The 17,117-nt window shown below is 49.4% G+C and overlaps 1 protein-coding gene across 3 annotated transcripts in view; it reads right to left on the reverse strand.

Annotated features, from left to right (window-relative positions):
* RIMS4 (regulating synaptic membrane exocytosis 4) overlaps window positions 1-17,117 on the reverse strand; it is a 68,014-nt gene that overhangs the window by 38,531 nt on the left and 12,366 nt on the right. The window contains exons 2-3 of one of the 3 annotated variants that reach the window (XR_008701682.1): window positions 13,962-14,113; window positions 12,500-13,309 (exon numbers count right to left, since the gene is read on the reverse strand). The exons of the other annotated variants lie outside the window; for them this stretch is intronic. The gene's annotated coding sequence lies outside the window, so the exon portion shown is untranslated. Of the gene's footprint in view, window positions 1-12,499; window positions 13,310-13,961; window positions 14,114-17,117 lie in introns of those variants that run through there. 3 annotated transcript variants of the gene reach the window in all.

Raw genomic sequence — 17,117 nt, forward strand, 5'->3', positions numbered from 1 at the left:
AGTTCTTCACATCAGGTGGCCAAAGTATTGGAGTTTTAGCTTCAGCATCAGTCTTTCCAATGAATATTCAGGACTGATTTCCTTTAGGATGGACTGGTTTGAACTCCTTGCAGTCCAAGGGACTCTCAAGACTCTTCTCTAACACCACAGTTCAAAAGCATCAATTCTTCAGCTGTGTATTCCCACTCAACTCAACCAAATCCCGTGAGTGCTTAAAAACCAGTCCCTCCAGTGACAGACTTTATTTTCTTGGGCTCCAAAATCACTGCAGATGGTGACTGCAGCCATGAAATTAAAAGACGCTTGCTACTTGGAAGAAAAGCTATGACCAACCTAGACAGTGTATTAAAAAGCAGAGACGTCACTTTGCTGACAGAAGTCCATATAGTCAACGCTATGGTTTTTCCAGTGTAATGTATGGATGTGAGAGGTGGACTATAAAGAAAGCTGAGTGCTGAAGAACTGACTCTTTCAAATGGTGGTGCTGGAGAAGACTCTTGAGAGTCCCTTAGACTGTAAGGGGATCAAACCAGTCAATCCTAAAGGAAATCAACCCTGAATATTCATTGGAAGGACTGATACTGAAGCTGAAACTGCAATACTCTGGCCACCTGTTGCCAAGACCCAACTCACTGGAAAAGACCATGATGCTGGGGAAGATTGAAGGCAAGAGGAGAAGGGGATGACAGAGGATGAGATGGTTGGATGGCATCACCAACTCAGTGAATTTGAACAAACTCCTGGAGATAATGAAGGACAGGGAAGCATGGCTTACTGCAGTCCATGGAGTTGCAAAGAGCTGGACACAACTTAGCAACTGAACAACAAACCAGGCACCACTGCACAGAAGGGCAGCTAACCCAGCACCTTCCTAAGGCTTTCCAGGTGAGAACCTCCCTATACACTCACTCGGTGCATGCTGGGGTCTCCTATTCACTGGATGGAAGTTCTATCCTTTACCTTTCAACAAGTCTCTCCTTTGATCTGGCCTGTTTAAACAAACCCCTCCTTTGAAGCAAATCCCTCCTTTGATCTGGCCTAAACAGTTGCAGAATAGCTGGGACCCATCTTGGAGAGGGAGCCTAGGTTTCTTTCCACTCCCTTAAATGACAGCAAGGCTCATGGCCCTCTTGTAGACCGGCAAGGGTGTCTAGACCTCAGCAGGTACTCCATACACCTTCAAGAAACCAAAGGTGACACTTTCCAATTCCAGACCTATGCTTCTCAAACTTTAAAGTGCAATTGAACCAACTGGAGATCTGGTTAAAATGCAGATTCTGATTCAGTAGGTACGGGTGGGGCCTCAGAATCTCCATTTCTATCAGCTCCTAGGTGAGGCGGATGCTGCTGATCCATGGCCCACACTTTGAGTAGCAAGATATTAATTCATTCTGCTCTCTCGCTTTTCTGACTGCTTTGCCTTTCTTAGGTTGTACAAGGCTCATGTCGAGAAGCTGATGAATGCTATCCTTTTTCCTTAGAAAAGCACCTGTCAGCACATACACACAGAACACTGCATAACATTTTGAAGTTTGCAGTCCATGGGTTAAAAAACCCTTCTTTTGGACAAACCTTAGTTCTTATGGAAAAGAGGATATGGTAGAGGATTGACGGAAAAAAGTCCCAGCAGAGTCAGCACTCCTGGGTCTGGTCCCAGCTCCACTGTGGACTCCTGTGTAAAATCCACTAAGTTTCTGTCCCCCTCTGAGCTTCAGTTTCCCCACCACGAGGGGACTGGACTAGACTGTGATGATAAATAGGTTTTTTCTTTTTTTGCAAACTCTGATAGCTGTTACCTAAAATATTTGTTGTTAAGAATTCTTAGACAGTGTCTAGATTTGGCAGAAAGGGTGCTGTGATTGATTGGTGATGCCTGCCATGGTCCCAGGAAAGGTGGGGGGGGTGCTTAATTGATTGGTAATGTCTGCCAAGCTCCCAGGCCTGGAGGGCTATGGGCTTCCTGCCAGGTAACTAGCCTACACTGGATAGCCCTTCCAGCTGCAACAATCCATAACTCATTTAGAGTCACCCCAGATTGGGGAAAGTGAGGTCTGTGCTTGTCCTCAAGGGGGCAGGAAGGGATAATTCTTTAAGCTGCTGGCTTCTCAAACCTGCTCCCCTGCAGCCCCCTTTGAGAGGAGGTAGCAGAATCCTGGCTCCATGGCAGAGGACAGTGTGTCCTTGTGCTCCCATCTTTGGTTATTTTTAACTCCAAGGACGGAGACGCAAGCAGGAACTGAAATACAGAAGGGCTACAGTGGGCCACCCAGGCTCCTGAGGGAGGGGAAGCCCCCACCCTCCCATCATCACCAAGTTGCTCCATCACTAGCCAAGTGAGAGTCAAGGCAAGCCGCCAAGGGACAGAGGAGGGTTCCTCGCCTTCCACGTGAACTCTTCCACGGCTCCGCAGACCACGGCTCCTCGGCCAGTTCCTACCCCAGCACCAGTGTGTCCTGCCCATTCATACACCCAGTGCTGGCCTTGTCCCAGTGCTGAGGACACAGTGTCAAGCCAGATAGATGCGGGTCCTTGTCCACTGTGCCCTTCCAGTCTAGGGTGGAAGACAGACCAGGATGGCAGGACAATCCGGTGGTTACAACTGTAGTGAGTGCTTGGAAGAGAGCACGGCTGAGGCTATCCCCACCCCTACCCCCAGGCCTATGAACTCTTCAAAAGCTGAGATGTGCTTCATCTTCCTATGCCTAGAACCTGAGACTTAACCTGGCACAGAGGAGAGATTTATTGATTGCACATATTACATGGCTTTGTGATTCATCCAGCCTGGCATTTCACATGATGTTCTCTGCATGTGCTAAATAAGCAGGGTGACATGGATTTGAGCAAACTCCTGGAGAGACTGGAGGACAGGGAAGCCTGGTGTGCTGCAGTCCATGTGGTCACAAAAGAATCAGACACAACTTAGCAACCAAACAACGCTATATCGGTGACATTGCCTGGAGTTTGAGGATCCTACAGGGGCCTGTCTCAGACTAAATGAGATCCATTGGCTCATTCACTCTCTCACCAAGCATTTCTCTGAGCACCTTCTATATGTCAAGTACTGTTCTAGGCACTGGAGCTAAAGCAGGGAATAAAAATAAGGGAAACCATCTGTCCTCCTGAAGCTCTGATCCAGGAGAGGCAAGCAAACACCAAACCCCACAAATACATGAAGACAGAGCGGGTGTCAGAAGGTGATGAGTGGAGGGGTGAGTGTTTCAGCTTTAGACAGAGGTCAGGGGGTGGGGCTCACCATGATACATGAAGCGGGTAAAGAAATGAGCCATCTGGCTATCTCAGGAGTGAGTGGTCCCAACACAGAGGACACAAACATACAGACCCCAGGGTGGATTTACATTCGGCGTGTCCGACAAACAAGGAGGCCAAAGCGGCCGGAGCAGAATGAGTGAGGGGAGTGGTCTGAGATGATGCAGGACAGACTTGGGGAAACAGACATACTTTGCATCAAGCATGGCACACAGCGCATGGCAACAGTGGTGATGATGAAGAGCACCACAATGACGATGGTGATGCCACAAGCAGCTGGCGTCCGCCAGGCACGTGCTGGGTGCCATACTCCCCAAGTAACAGGGACTCGCTGACTGAATTCTATAAGTGAAACCGATCCTGTATTACCCCATTTTACAGATGGACAAGCTGAAGTTCAACAAGATTTATGCAGCTGAGAGGTGGCCGGGCTAGAACTGTAATGCTGGCCATCTGGGGCCAGAGTCTGCTATCTTCTGATCATACCAGCCCTGTTGCACAGACCCTGTGAGTTATACTTTCCTTCCCTCCCTGAGTTCTTAAACCTTTTGGACTCCTTTAAAATCTTTTGAAAGCTGTATATCTCCATTAAAAAAAAATTCTGGTTTTCTACAAGAAAAAAAAATACAGATGCACAACAACACAACTTGTCCATGATTTCAAAAAGTCAAGGTGATGACTTCTGGCCCCAAAGGAAACCCTTTACAAACATTTGTAGCAAAAGCAAGAATTGTCAGAGCTTTCCAAAGAGGCAGGAGGGGAACCTGGGTTCCTATAAGACTAGTTAAAAATAGTCAATTTTTAACTAGTCAATACTAGTCAATTAATAGTCAATACTCAATTTGTCAAGAGTCTACCAGGAGTAAGGCACTTAGAGAGTCGTTGTAGTTCATTTAACCTTGTGAGGTGATGGTTAGTAATCCCACTTTACAAATGGGGACACTGAAGCCCAGAGAGGTTAAATGACGTGACCAAGATTACACAGCTGGAATTGGGCAAAACTGGAATCTACTCCAGATGTAGCTGACCCCAGACCTCAGTCTCTATTCCAGACACCCTCTTTCTGGGTTCCTGAACTGCACCCCTTATCTTCCCAGAGAGGGCAAGAAATGTGCTTCAGGTCTCAGAGTTCAACATATTCAGGGCTGGGTCTAGATCTATACTGCCCAACACAGCAGTCACGAGCCACATGTGACCACTTAAATTAATTACAACTTTAAAAAATTCAGAGTTTGATCCCACAGTTGCACGAACCACAGTTACAGTGCTGAACGGCCACATCTGGCCAGGGCCGTTTCGGACAATGCAGGAACAGAACCTTCCAAGGCAGAAATCTCTTATTGGACTGCACCGATCTAGAACTTGGTCTCTTGACCCTCAGCCCAGCGTTTCCCCACTGTCAGAGGCTATCAGAAATCAGATTTGCCTGATCAATGAGATATTGGAAGGAGAGACAGGAACAGGGCAGCTGAAGTTGTGCAAAGGAGAGAGCAAGCTCAGAAAGGCTTGAACGAGGGAAGCTTAAGTTGACATCTTATACAGAATAAAAGACACAGGAACCATAGGCTGGAGACCCACCTTGCCAGCAAGGAATCCACCTGTATGTCTAATTATAGGGACTTTCTGCTAGCCATGGGCTTCCCTGGTAGCTTAGACAGTGAAGAATCTGCCTGCAATGCAAGAGACCCAGGTTCGATCCCTGGGTCAGGAAGATCCCCTGGAGAAGGAAATGGCAATCCACTTCAGTATTCTTGCCTGGAGAATTCCATAGACAGAGGTCCCTGGTGGGTTACAGTCCATAAGAGTCACAAAGAGTTGGACACGACTGAGTGATTAACACTTTCAGTTTTCTGCTGGCCACATTTCTCCTTGCCTTGTTGAAGTCTGTAGTTTCTTGAATGGGGACCTCCATCTACTGCAGAGAGATCCAACTGAAAGGCCAGTTCCCTGGGAGAGAGAACTCAGTGGCTGAAGCTCCTGCCCACTTTCCTGGGACAGGAAGGAGGACGGGACAAGCTTCAGACCCAACAAGTCTGGTAGGGCCTGGGCTTGGGGACACCAGGCTGTCAGCACTGGCAGTGACTCGGGGTGGAGGGGGTAGAGCTGCAAACAGTGGAAAAGGTGACACCGCGGCTGCCAGAGTAGACCAGAAGACCCAGACGGCACTCGGGCTGCAAAACCAGCAGGGGGAGATGGCTGAGTCACCAGGCTGCACAGAGCCCCCTGAGGACCCGTTTATGTCTCAAAGGCAACAAAATTGGATTTCCCTGGTGGAGTGCTGTGGAGGGAGAGAAGAGAAAGGACTCACGGTTGGCCCTAAACTGTCTGGCATGGGGGAGAAGGCTGCAGAAGCCCCTTAACCTGCACATAATGGTCTTACCCTCCTTCCTCTCCTCCCTTCCTCCTTCCCTTCCTTCTTGTAGGAATTGACTATTCCAAAAAGCCTCCTGAAGCTGGGGGAAAAGAAGAGGATTAGATGAAGACGTGGATTAAATTCTCATCCCACTTTTCAGCAGCTAAGTGGGCTTTAGAAACACCTTGCACGAAGTCATTTCAGCTGTTGTCTGACTCCTGCTGCGCCTATGGACTGCAGTCCGCCAGGCTCCTCTGTCCACGGGATTTTCCAGGCAAGAATACTGGAGTGGGTTGCCGTTTCCTTCTCCAGGGGATGTTCCTGACCCAGGTATCGAACCTGCGTCTCTTATGTCTCCTGCATTGGCACTAGCGTAGGTTCTTTTTACCGCTCAGGCCACCCCTCTGAGCTTCATCTTCCTGTCAGTAAAAGGTGGGGGACTTTACCACCTTCTCCAGCAACTCTTTAAGGCTCAAATCACCCTGCGTGTCTGTTAATCGCTTAGTCGTGTCCAACTCTTTGCGACCCCATGGACTGTAGCCCGCCAGGCTCCTATGTCCGTGGAATTCTCCAGGCAAGAATACTGGAGTGGTTTGCCATGCCCTTCTCCAAGGGATCTTCCCTTTGCAGAGATCGAACCCAAGTCTCCCACATTGCACGCAGATTGTTTACCGTCTGAGCCACCAGCGAAGCCCTAATGATACTCATAATTATGACTGCCAATTAGTGAGAACTTTTTAACAATGTAGCTCATCACCCACTGCTGCTACTGCTGCTGCTAAGTCGCTTCGGTCGTGTCCAACTCTGTGCGACCCCAGAGACGGCAGCCCACCAGGCTCCCCCGTCCCTGGGATTCTCCAGGCAAGAACACTGGAGTGGGTTGCCATTTCCTTCTCCAATGCAGGAAAGTGAAAAGTGAAAGTGAAGTCACTCAGTCGTGTCTGACTCTTCGCAACCCCATGGACTGCAGCATACCAGGCTCGTCCATCCATGGGATTTTCCAGGCAAGAGTACTGGAGTGGGGTGCCATTTCCTTCTCCATCATATTTAGCACTCAATGAAAACCTCGTGAATACTGAATTTACCATGTAAATATTTTACATAACAGTAATAGCAGTAATAATCATCATAGTAAATTATTGTAGAGTGAGTGCCTTACTACTGTCTTGAGCCTGTAGAATGCGTGTGAGTCAATTCTCCCACTGACCTGAGGGGTAAGAATCATTATTATCTCTATTTAAGTGATAAGAACACTGGAGAAGACTTCCTTCACGGTCCAGTGGTTAAGACTTTGCCTTCCAGTGCAAGGGGTGCAGGTTCAATCCCTGGTCAGGGAGCCAAGATGCCACATGCTTCGTGGCCAAAAAACCAAAACATAAAACAGAAGCAATACTGTAACAAATTCAAAGAAGACATTAAAAATGGTCCACATCAACAAAAAAAAATCTTAAAAAAAAAAGATAAGGACACTGAGACATGGAGAGGTTAAGTCATTCATTTAAAGACACAGCCAACAGAGCAGAACAAAAGAGGGGGTAGAGTTTAAACATAGGTCTGTCTGAATTTAAAATCTATCGTATCTCAAATTCAATAAGCGTTTTGCAGACAACAAAGGACTGTACAAATTTGATTTTCAGTGTCATCACCATGGTAGGATTAATGGTGACAGTGACTCAGGGCACAAGGGGAGAGGACCTTCCTGTAGTCAGGCTGTCTGTCTGTCAATGCAAGGAACTGCCCTGAGAGGGTGTTCTCCCTTCACCGTCATCTGAGGGAGACTGGACCGGGGGGTCTGAGACTTTGGTCCCCAGATGGGAGCCTGAGTCAGCACCACGAATCTTAAACGTGGTCAAACATCAGAATCACCTGGGGAGCTCATGAAGCAGTATATTTCCAGGTTCCATTGAGGTTTTTAGTTGAGTGGCTCAGGATCCTAGTTCCAGATGGAAGTGCATGGGCAGAGCAGGTGAGGAATCACTGGGCCAGTAAAACGCTGAGCAGCCTCTTTACCCAGAAGGATCCTAGAAGCCATGCATCCTAGAAGCCATGGGAGCCACCAAAGAAACCCATCATATGCCCTCCAGAGGCATGCTATCACTTATGACAAAACCTTGCTCTGTGCCAAGCATCACACCCACAGGCCCACAGACTCCTTCTCCTAGGCCCCTCCTCTCCAAGTTCCCCGTCTCCTCTTTCCCTTTTCCAGCTTCAGTGTCCCCTCCTCCAGGAAGCCTCCCCTGATTCCCAGAACTAGGGACCCCCCCACCACCACCACTTTGGGCTTCCCGCCGACCAGATTTTCATTTGCAGACGTGTATGTTCACATCTACTCCCACCACCCCAGGCTGTGATGGGGCTGATGGTGGCTCACGCAAGTCCATGTGCCCAGGACCTAGGCCCAGTGTAGATGCTCACCAAGCATCTGCAGAGAGGTACCTGCTCTGTTTCACAAAGGATGGGGCAGAGGAGGCGGCGAGGAAAGTAACCGCTGCAGGAAGGAAGTAATCCAGGTCACCAGGTTCGGAGGGAACAGGACCTGCAAATTCTCCCTGCCACTGTTCAGAAGCAGCCCGGTCTATTTATAGCTCGCAAGCCTTCTGCTTCTCGCATTTAAATGCCGGGCCAGGCATGGAATAAAATCCTGGGTAGGTCTGTCAGTTTTTAAATTTATTTTATTTTAACAAGAACAGGAGCGGAAAGCAGGGACAAAAATGAACCCGGGCTATTAGGGTGAGCTGCCTGCTGCTGTCTCGGGTCCTGCCTTGGCAAGCCTGATGTAGTTTTAGACCTGATCCTAGAAATCAGTGCCCCTGTAGAGACCAGCCTGTGAAGGTCCTTTTAAGGTGATTGTTAAATAATGGCTTTGGTTTACAAAAACAGTATCACAAGCATGCCCCTGCCTTGGTTTAAACACACATTCCTGCGCACACTCATTGTATGCACGCTTGCTCACACACACACACATACAACTGGAAAGAAACAACCCCAAAGGTTAAACATTCTGCTCTTGGATTATAGAACTGGAGTCATTTTAATTTTCTTTCTGTGTGCTTTCCCTGCATTTTCCCACAGTTTGGGTACACAGAGCATAGACTGAGGAGCTTGGGCTCAAGGAAACTGGTTCTGCCATTTGCTAGCCGGCTGACCCTCGGAGAGGTCCTTCATTTCATCATCTGTAACGGGAATAACAACAGGACCCCCCTGCAAAGGTTCACTCTGAGCACTGTCCACGAGAACATGCATGAGTCTTAGCACCGCACCGGGAACATGGCGTGTGCTCAGAAAACGCGAGCTAGAATAACTACAAGCAGCGTTTGTAACTTGTGAAAGCACAAGATGGTTTTAAGAAACCAAAATGACAGGGAGTGACTCTTGCAGGTCGTGAAGGGACTAGACTACAGCTGGGGGAGGAGATACCCAGAGGCCTGGGTCCCAAACCCAACTGGCAGGAAATGCACAAAAGGACCCTTCCCTCCCCCTTTCAATCTCATTTTCTGACTTTGAAAAGGATGGTGATGCTGGGTGGATGGTGAGTACCACCCCTCTGGGCAGGGGCCCAAGAGGATGATGACACGGTTCTGGTCTTCAAGAAGGGCTGGGCCCTGGACATGCCTCCAGAGCCTTTCCCGACCTGCCCACCCCCCTCTCCTGGCCCCACCTCGTCCCCACACTTCTCTCTTTTTCTAAATTTTTATTGGAGTTGATTTACAAGGCTGTGTTAGTTTCAGGTGTGTCGGTTTGCTAACTGTGTCAGCAAAGTGAGTCAGTTACACATTTCCATATAGCCACTCGTTTTCAGATTCTTTTCCCATATAGGTCATCACACAGTATTGAGCAGAGTTCCCCGTACTATACAATGCTGTGCACTTAGTCACTCAGTCAAGTCCAACTCTTTGCGACCCCATGGACTGTAGCCCGCCAGCCTCCTCTGTCCATAGGGATTCTCCAAGCAAGAATACTGGAGTGGGTTGCCAGGCCCTCCTCCAGGGGAGGAGCCCATGCTATCCAGTGGGTCCTTATTTACTTTATGTATAAAACTGTGTGATTATGTCAATCCCAATCTTCCAATTTATCCCTCTCCCCCGACCTCCTAGTAACCATGTTTTCTACAGCTTTGATTCTATTTCTATTTTTTTAAATTATTTATTTATTTTTGGCTGCGGTGGGTCTTTGTTGCTGTGCAACCTTTTCTCTAGTTGTGGCAAGTGGAGGATACTCTCTGGTTGCCGTGTGTGGGCTTCTCATTGCGGTGGCTTCTCTTGTTTGGAGCACAGGCTCTAGGGCGTGCAGAATTCAGTAGTCGCAGCTCCCGGGCTCTACAGTGCAGGCTCAATAGTTGTGGTATATGGGCTTAGTTGCTCTGAGGCACATGGGATCTTCCCAGGCCAGGAATCGAACCCTTGTCTCCTGCATTGGCAGGAGGATTCTTTACCACTGAGCCACCAGGAAGCCCTTCTACTTCTGTTTTGTAGACCCACACTTCTCTTAATGCACATACCCACAAGGTATCAATAAACCTCAGGGTGCTCCTCCCTGACCACACAGGACCCCCAGTGGCCTATAGCACCTCCCTCCCCACCCCCCATTCCAGCCTGGTAAACAGCTTCTCACCCTTCCAGGCTCTACTGAGCACCCCCTGCTCAATGGGGTCACCCAGTTATCTAGTTATCTGCTCTGCTGTCTCTCCCCTTTGGCTGAGGGAGGCCCCCATCTTACTGGGCATCTCCCTTCACACCCACCACATCAGAGCAGGGGGTCAGTAAATATGCTGAGGGCATAAATGATGCTTTTTAAAACAAGAAAGGGCAGAGCAGTGGTTCAGGCCTACAGATTCACAGGTCAGACAGACCTGCATTTCACCTTATTGTTGAACGACTCTGGGCCAAAGATAAGCCTCTCTTCTCAGAGCCTCAGTTTCCTTACCTGTATGGGCATGACAACTGTACCCTGCCACTTCATATCCTGAAGGGGGTTTCAATGGGATAATCTAGGTAAAGTGCTTAGAGTACCTGGCATGTAAGAAATACAAAACAAACATTTGCTATCATGATGAGGACGATTACTGAAAATGTAAAATGACTTAATGGCTATCTTGGGACCTTGGAGTGTCAAGACTTTCCCTTCTGATCTTGCTCAGAGCCCTTCTCTGGTTCAGGTCCAGGGAGCACTATGGACTATTGAACAAGCTGCTACTGCACAAACGTGCCCAATTGAGATGGGCAGGAGTGCAGCCTGTTTTCAATGGCCAGGCAGCACACCCCACAGGCACTGCAGAAGGGGAAGCCTTCTTCTAATTCATCCTCCTACAGCAGCAGTCCAGCTTTTTTGGCACCAGGAACTGGTTTCATGGAATACAATTTTTCCACAGACCGGGGTAGAAGGGATGGCTTCAGGATGATTCAAGTGCATTACGTTTATTATGCACTTTATTTCTATTATATCAGCTCACCTCAGATTATCAGGCCTTAGATCCCGAAGGCTGGGGAGCCTGTCCTACAGGAGGTACTATTTCTTTTTTTATTTTGGCTGCTCCATGTCTCAGTTGCAGCACTTGGGATCATCAGTCTTCACTGTGGCGTGTAGGATCTAGTTCCCTGACCAGGTATCAAACCCAGGACCCCTGCTGTGGGAGTCTTAGCCACTGCACCACCAGGGTAGTCACAGGAGGTAGTACTATTTTAAATTCAATCACCTGGAGTGGGGGGTGAGAGGTGTCTTTGTCTACCTGATACAAACACGCTGTACAAACCATGTGTATGCACCAGGGCCCACACGTGGTACCAGGAGGGGAAGGGCCACTCCTGGGCAGCTCTCAGTCTCAGTTCAAAGGATGACACAAATCACCCACCCAACAGTGTGGGGTCCAGGGCGAAAGGACCATAAGTCACATTTATTCTAAATATCTAAAAGTTATAAATCAAGCTCTTAAATAAAACATCTTCTATCCTTCCACTCTGACAAGTGTGCCTTCATAATGACCTTGAAGGCCAGGCCAGGTTCAGATTTAGACTCCTCCGAGTTCCATGGCTGAATATGGAGAAAGGGATGGAATATGATGGGCTCTTCGCTACTGCCCCTCCATTCCCTTCACCCCCGCCCCCGTGTACCCGGAGGCCTACTCTGTGTACCTGGGCTCTGTTCTCACCTCCACAAACAGCTACTTCAGGGCCACGTTATCAGGACACCAGCGATGGAGGATGGGCCTAGGGGCGGGATCTGGGCAGGCACCCCAGATACTGACTCAGAGCCATCTCAATGGGGAATTCCAGGGTCCCACATACCTGGAATATGGCCTAGAAAGAGGGGTCCAGGTGGGCATGAACCCATTGTCCCAGAGATTCCTCACCCAGTGAGGAGGGCTGGAGATTACCCCAATAGTGCTGGGGACCCCAGATCAGAGCCCTTCTCGCCAAGATCAAAGGCAGGAACAACACAGCCCATGGCTGTCTGGCAGTCAGGTCGACCACCCACCAAACCGGTCATGAGAAAACACATCGGAGCCTGACACAGGGCAATTCTCCTAAAGACTATGGTCCAGCATTTAACCAAACCCTTTCACAAATCCACAGGTTTGGGGGTGAGGTGGGCACGCGGCTCCTCCCACTTTTCTTTCCCTAGCAAGGCCCAGATTTGGGGGTTTAAATATCCTGGGAGGCCCAGGGCACCTGTAGATCCCGTCCTACTCCGAGCCTTCTCTGGGGCTGGAAACATACACACCCCACTCTCAACTCTTGCCAGGGCTGGGGCTGCAGACAACCCTTAAAACCCAACCTTTAACTAAAGAGTGGTTTTCCTTTATTATTTTTTTTTATTTTAATTTTTTAAAGGATGTAGACATTCACCTCTGGAGAGAAATTATGGGTTTCAAGAGTCCCTGACAAAGGGCTTCATTCCAGAAATGTAAAGCCAGCATTTTAAATTTGGTTCTTATTCACTGCTGGGAAGTATTAGAATGAAGATTACAAATTTAATAATGCAACACGACAGGAACTGGCCCGGCCTTGTCTCCAGGAGAGTAATTTGTTCCTGCCTTCAAACTGGCACTTCCCAGCCCCCCACATCACCAGACCAGCCTGGTGACACGCTCCTGACTTCCTGCCTTGTGCTCTGACCCACACGGCCGGCCTAGTCAGCCGAACATCATCACAGCCAGGGTCTGAGGAGTCCACGCTAGGATGGTCCGACCCACTTGAGGAGAGTCATTATCACTAAAGGGAGCCTCCCTGGGCCTCTTGGCTCCATTCTTCCAATCCGCAGCCACAGAGGTCTTTTTAAACCCCAGATCTGGGTCTGTCAACTCTCTGCTACAAAAACCCGACAGGTGTTCAATTGTCCTGAAATTCAAGGCCAAGATTCTTGACTTTAAAGACCTAACACGATCCAGTACTTCACTAAGCCATGTGCCTCTGAAACCATATGCCCCTCCTACCCCAGGGCCTCTGCACAGCTGCTAATGATAATAATGCGCTAATATCTACAGCGGATTGACTGTGTGCCAAGCACTGCACTAAGGGCTTGACAGGTGTCCTCTCCCGGAGTCTCATCCCTACCCCGTGAGGCAGGTGGTCGAGTCACGTGGGTAAGCTCAGACTCTGGAGTCAGACATCTGCGTTTCAACGCCGCTTCTGACTCTTCCTAGCAGTGTCATCTTGAGCACCGCGCTTCACCTCTCCGTGCCTGTTTCCTCATCTATAAAACAGAGACGGTGACAGAACCTGCTTCACAGAGTAGCTGAGGCTCTAATGAGTTAAGGGAGGTGAAGTGTCAGGATGTGATGTGACGGGCACCGTGTGTTAATCATCACTGTCTTCATCTTATAGAGTAAGAGACAGAAGCAGGAGTGATTAGACAGCGTGGTCAAGGTCACACAACCACCAGTGGGAGTGTGGTCTCTGGACGCTGAAGGCTTTATTTATTGCCATGACACATCATCCATTGTGGAAAATACCAAGAAGGTGCAAACTATAAAACAAACACTGTCCATAATTCTGCAATTACAGTTAATATTTCCACCCCATGCAGGCATGTATATGTGCATGCTAGAGAGAAAGAGGATAGAGAGAGAAACAGATTGGGGGTGGGGAGACAGCCACACAGACCGACAGAATCCAGGATTCGATCCCTCCAACTCCCACAACTGACTCCCAAGTCCGTGCTCTCAGCGCCATGGCATTCTGTCTCATTTCCCTCCCCTCCCCTGCCTTCATCTGGTTAACTCCACTCATCCCTTAAGTCTCAGCTTAGCTGCCTCCTTCCCTCCCATCCCCCGGGTCATTTCCTCCAGCTCCAGCACCACGACCCCCCGCCCCCGCACCCTGCACTTGATATGTATGGCACTTACCACAGTAATGATCAAATTATTCATTGTTCCTTTGGGTTCTCGAATGTCTAACCCCACCCCTACCCTCACCAGACTGTAAACTCCATGAAGGCAAAGACTGGGCTTGTCTTGATTCATCAGCGCCTAGGACAGGGCCTGGCCATCAGCAACTGCTGGAGAACAGGGAGACACGGAGGGGAGAGGATGGAGGGAGGGTGTAAGGGAGGCCGGGGTTCATCCCCACCCTTCCCAAATCAGTGCCCCCCAATGGAGTGCAGCTGAGAATCACACAGTCCCTGATCTGGAAGGGCTCTGAGTGTGGCAGTGAAAACTGGTATCAGCCAGACTTTGCAACTGCTGGAGAGACAGAAAACACGCTCAGAATGCCAGGTGAACACCCAGGAGGAACAATCAACTCCACCTGAGACAAGAGAGGTGTGCTTCCTGGAGGAGGTGGCATCAGACCCTGAAAGGGAGGGGGAGGGCATCCGGAAAGATGAAATTGCCAATCTGCCAACTGCAGAGGCATGGGAGGTAGAAAATGCGAACAGGGCTGCCAAGAATGGAGGATCCGATTTTTGCCTGAAGTAACAACTGGCTGAAAAGGCTAGGAAGTTAAATCATCTGGCGCTCCCCAAAATTCATTTTCCTGTTCATCTTGCCACTTTCTCTCTGACACACTCTCCAAACACAGTCAGGCCTCACAGCTGCCAAGAGCCATCGTCCCCTAGTCCATCCACCTTCCCCAACTTCAGTGACTGCTGGCCTGACCTCCTTGGGCCAGGCCCTGGGTTATTCTTGACTGAGGGTTTCAGACAAGCCCTGGCGCCCACCCTATCCCCACCCCTCAACCAGTGCCCAATGGGGGTGGTATAAACACCCCAGTTCCCTCACTCCTGGGGTGGGGTAACAGAGGCACATGTTGTACTCCAGGGGTCTGCATAGTAGGGCCCATGAGCTAATCCAGCTCTCTGCCTGTTTTTGTAAATAAAGTTTTATTAGCCCCACGCATCCATTTATATACTGTCTTTGGCTGTATTCCAACTGTGTAATTGAGCAGCTGAGACAGTGACCTTATGACTCATAAATACTAAAACATCCAGGGTCTGGTCTTTTACAGAAGTTTGCTGAGCCGTGTTCTACGGCCTCCCAGAGCTCCTGGTATGACCTGACTCGGTTGCCCTTGGTCAGGGGTAACATGGCTGATAATACTGACTGCCTTTCTCACTCCCCTCCTAGAGTTTCACCCATCGCCGTCATGAACCACGTGAACCACATACAAGTGCTATTTGGCTGTTTCGACTCCCATAAATGGCAGTTTCCTACGGTTCAAGCTAATACTTTTTAAAATATTTATCTGTTTGGCTGCACCGGGTCTCAGCTGTGGCACGCAGGATCTTTTAGTTCCAGCATGTGGGATCTAGTTCCCTGACCACAGATCGAACCCAGGCCCCCTGCACTGGGAGCATGGAGTCTCAGCCACTGGATGACCAGGGAAGTTCCCAACCTAATACTTGTACTCAAATGCTTGTTTCGTGGGAAACACAAGCTAGGACAGCAAGACAAGCGTCACTGCGCCCATTTCACAGACGGGCCCTGATCGGTCTCTGTTTCTGCACACACAGCAGAGGTCAGCTCCGGGTTCTGCACTCCTTGTCCCCACCCCCAGTCAAAGCCTTGCCAGGTAACTGCTACATGCAATGTTCTTAGAACACCTTCCGGGCTCCCCAAGGCTTACAGTCAAGGACTTGTTTCACCTACAGAGGAAAGCAGGGCTCAAAGAGACCTACCCAGGTTCACTTGGCTGGCAAATGGGGAAAATGAGGTTTCAAATCTAGGTTTTCTTATGACAAATTCCTGGCTCATTCCTTGACAATCAGCTACCCCTTAGTCTTTCACCTCAAGCAGCCTGTCAGGGGCCCTGCCCACCTCTCTGGAAACCAAGCCGATTTTCCATGAGGCTCAGCTGAGATCAAACAGGCAAACATGTTCTGTCAGGCCCAAAAGGTTTTTCTGTTGGCAAGGTACAAAATAGAAAACCAAGACAGACACCTTTCAAAGAGATAAGGAAAGAAACCCACTGGGAAGCACAAAATATACATCTATAGTCATGAACAGAATCAACTGCAGCACAGACTGTTTTTATTTTCTTAGTTTTCTGGCTGTCCCGTGCAGCACATGGGATTTTAGCTCCCCAACCCAGGATTGAACTGACGTTCCCTGCAATGGAAGGCAGATTCTCAACCACTAGACCACCAGGGAGGTCTAGCAGAGTGTTGTAAAGTTCCGAAGTGTTGGAGGCAGGCGTGGTGCAGTGGTAAAGAATCCGCCTGCCAAGGCAGGGGATGCCAGAGACTGGGGTTCGATCCCTGGGTCGAGAAGATCCCCTGGGTAGGAAATGGCAACCTGCTCCAATATTTTTGCCCGGGGAATCCCATGGACAGAGGAGCCTTGCAGGTTACAGTCCATGGGGCTGCAAAGAACCGGACCCAACTGAGCGTACACCCTCATACACACTGGGATTGAAGCCCTGTCCTACCCTTCACTAGCTTGACTGTGGCCAAGCCAGGAATCCATCCAGATACTTGATTCTTCCAGCCCCACCTAACCCTGTGGCCATGCACACCTCACGGGACTGTAGAGAGGGAGACCTGTAACAAGGGTGGACACTGCCCAGCACAGAGCTGGCCACACCTTTTCTCCCCACTCTGTCACCAGAAGTTCCCAGACAGTGGATGGGTGGACCCACCCAGGCAGAGCCCCTCCACCAAGGACACCTATCCCACAGCTGCTGTGAATTTCTGCCATTCTGGGTCCCAGCTGCCCCTCCCTTGAAGAACTTCTCTGAGCAGATCTGAGCTGCCTTGCCCCAAAAGTTATGTCCCCACCCTTCACGTGTGGGGCTGTCCACAGCCCAGGACTGTCTGATACAGGAGGAGAGAAGGCTGATCAACCTTCTGATGCCATCTGCCCTCCAGAGCTTTCCCTGGGTCAGGCTGAGGCTGGCCTGGGACAGAGTGATCATTTTTAGCTGCTTTTTTTTTTTTTTTCAGATTTCTTTTTTGATGTGGACCATTTTAAAAGTCTTTATTAAATTTGTTACTATACTGTTTCTGTTTCATGTTTTGATTTTTTTGGCCACAAGTCATGTGGGATCTTAGTGCCCCGACCAGGGAT

This window comes from Bubalus kerabau, chromosome 13 (genome assembly GCF_029407905.1).
Source record: "Bubalus kerabau isolate K-KA32 ecotype Philippines breed swamp buffalo chromosome 13, PCC_UOA_SB_1v2, whole genome shotgun sequence".
NCBI lineage: Eukaryota > Metazoa > Chordata > Mammalia > Artiodactyla > Bovidae > Bubalus > Bubalus kerabau.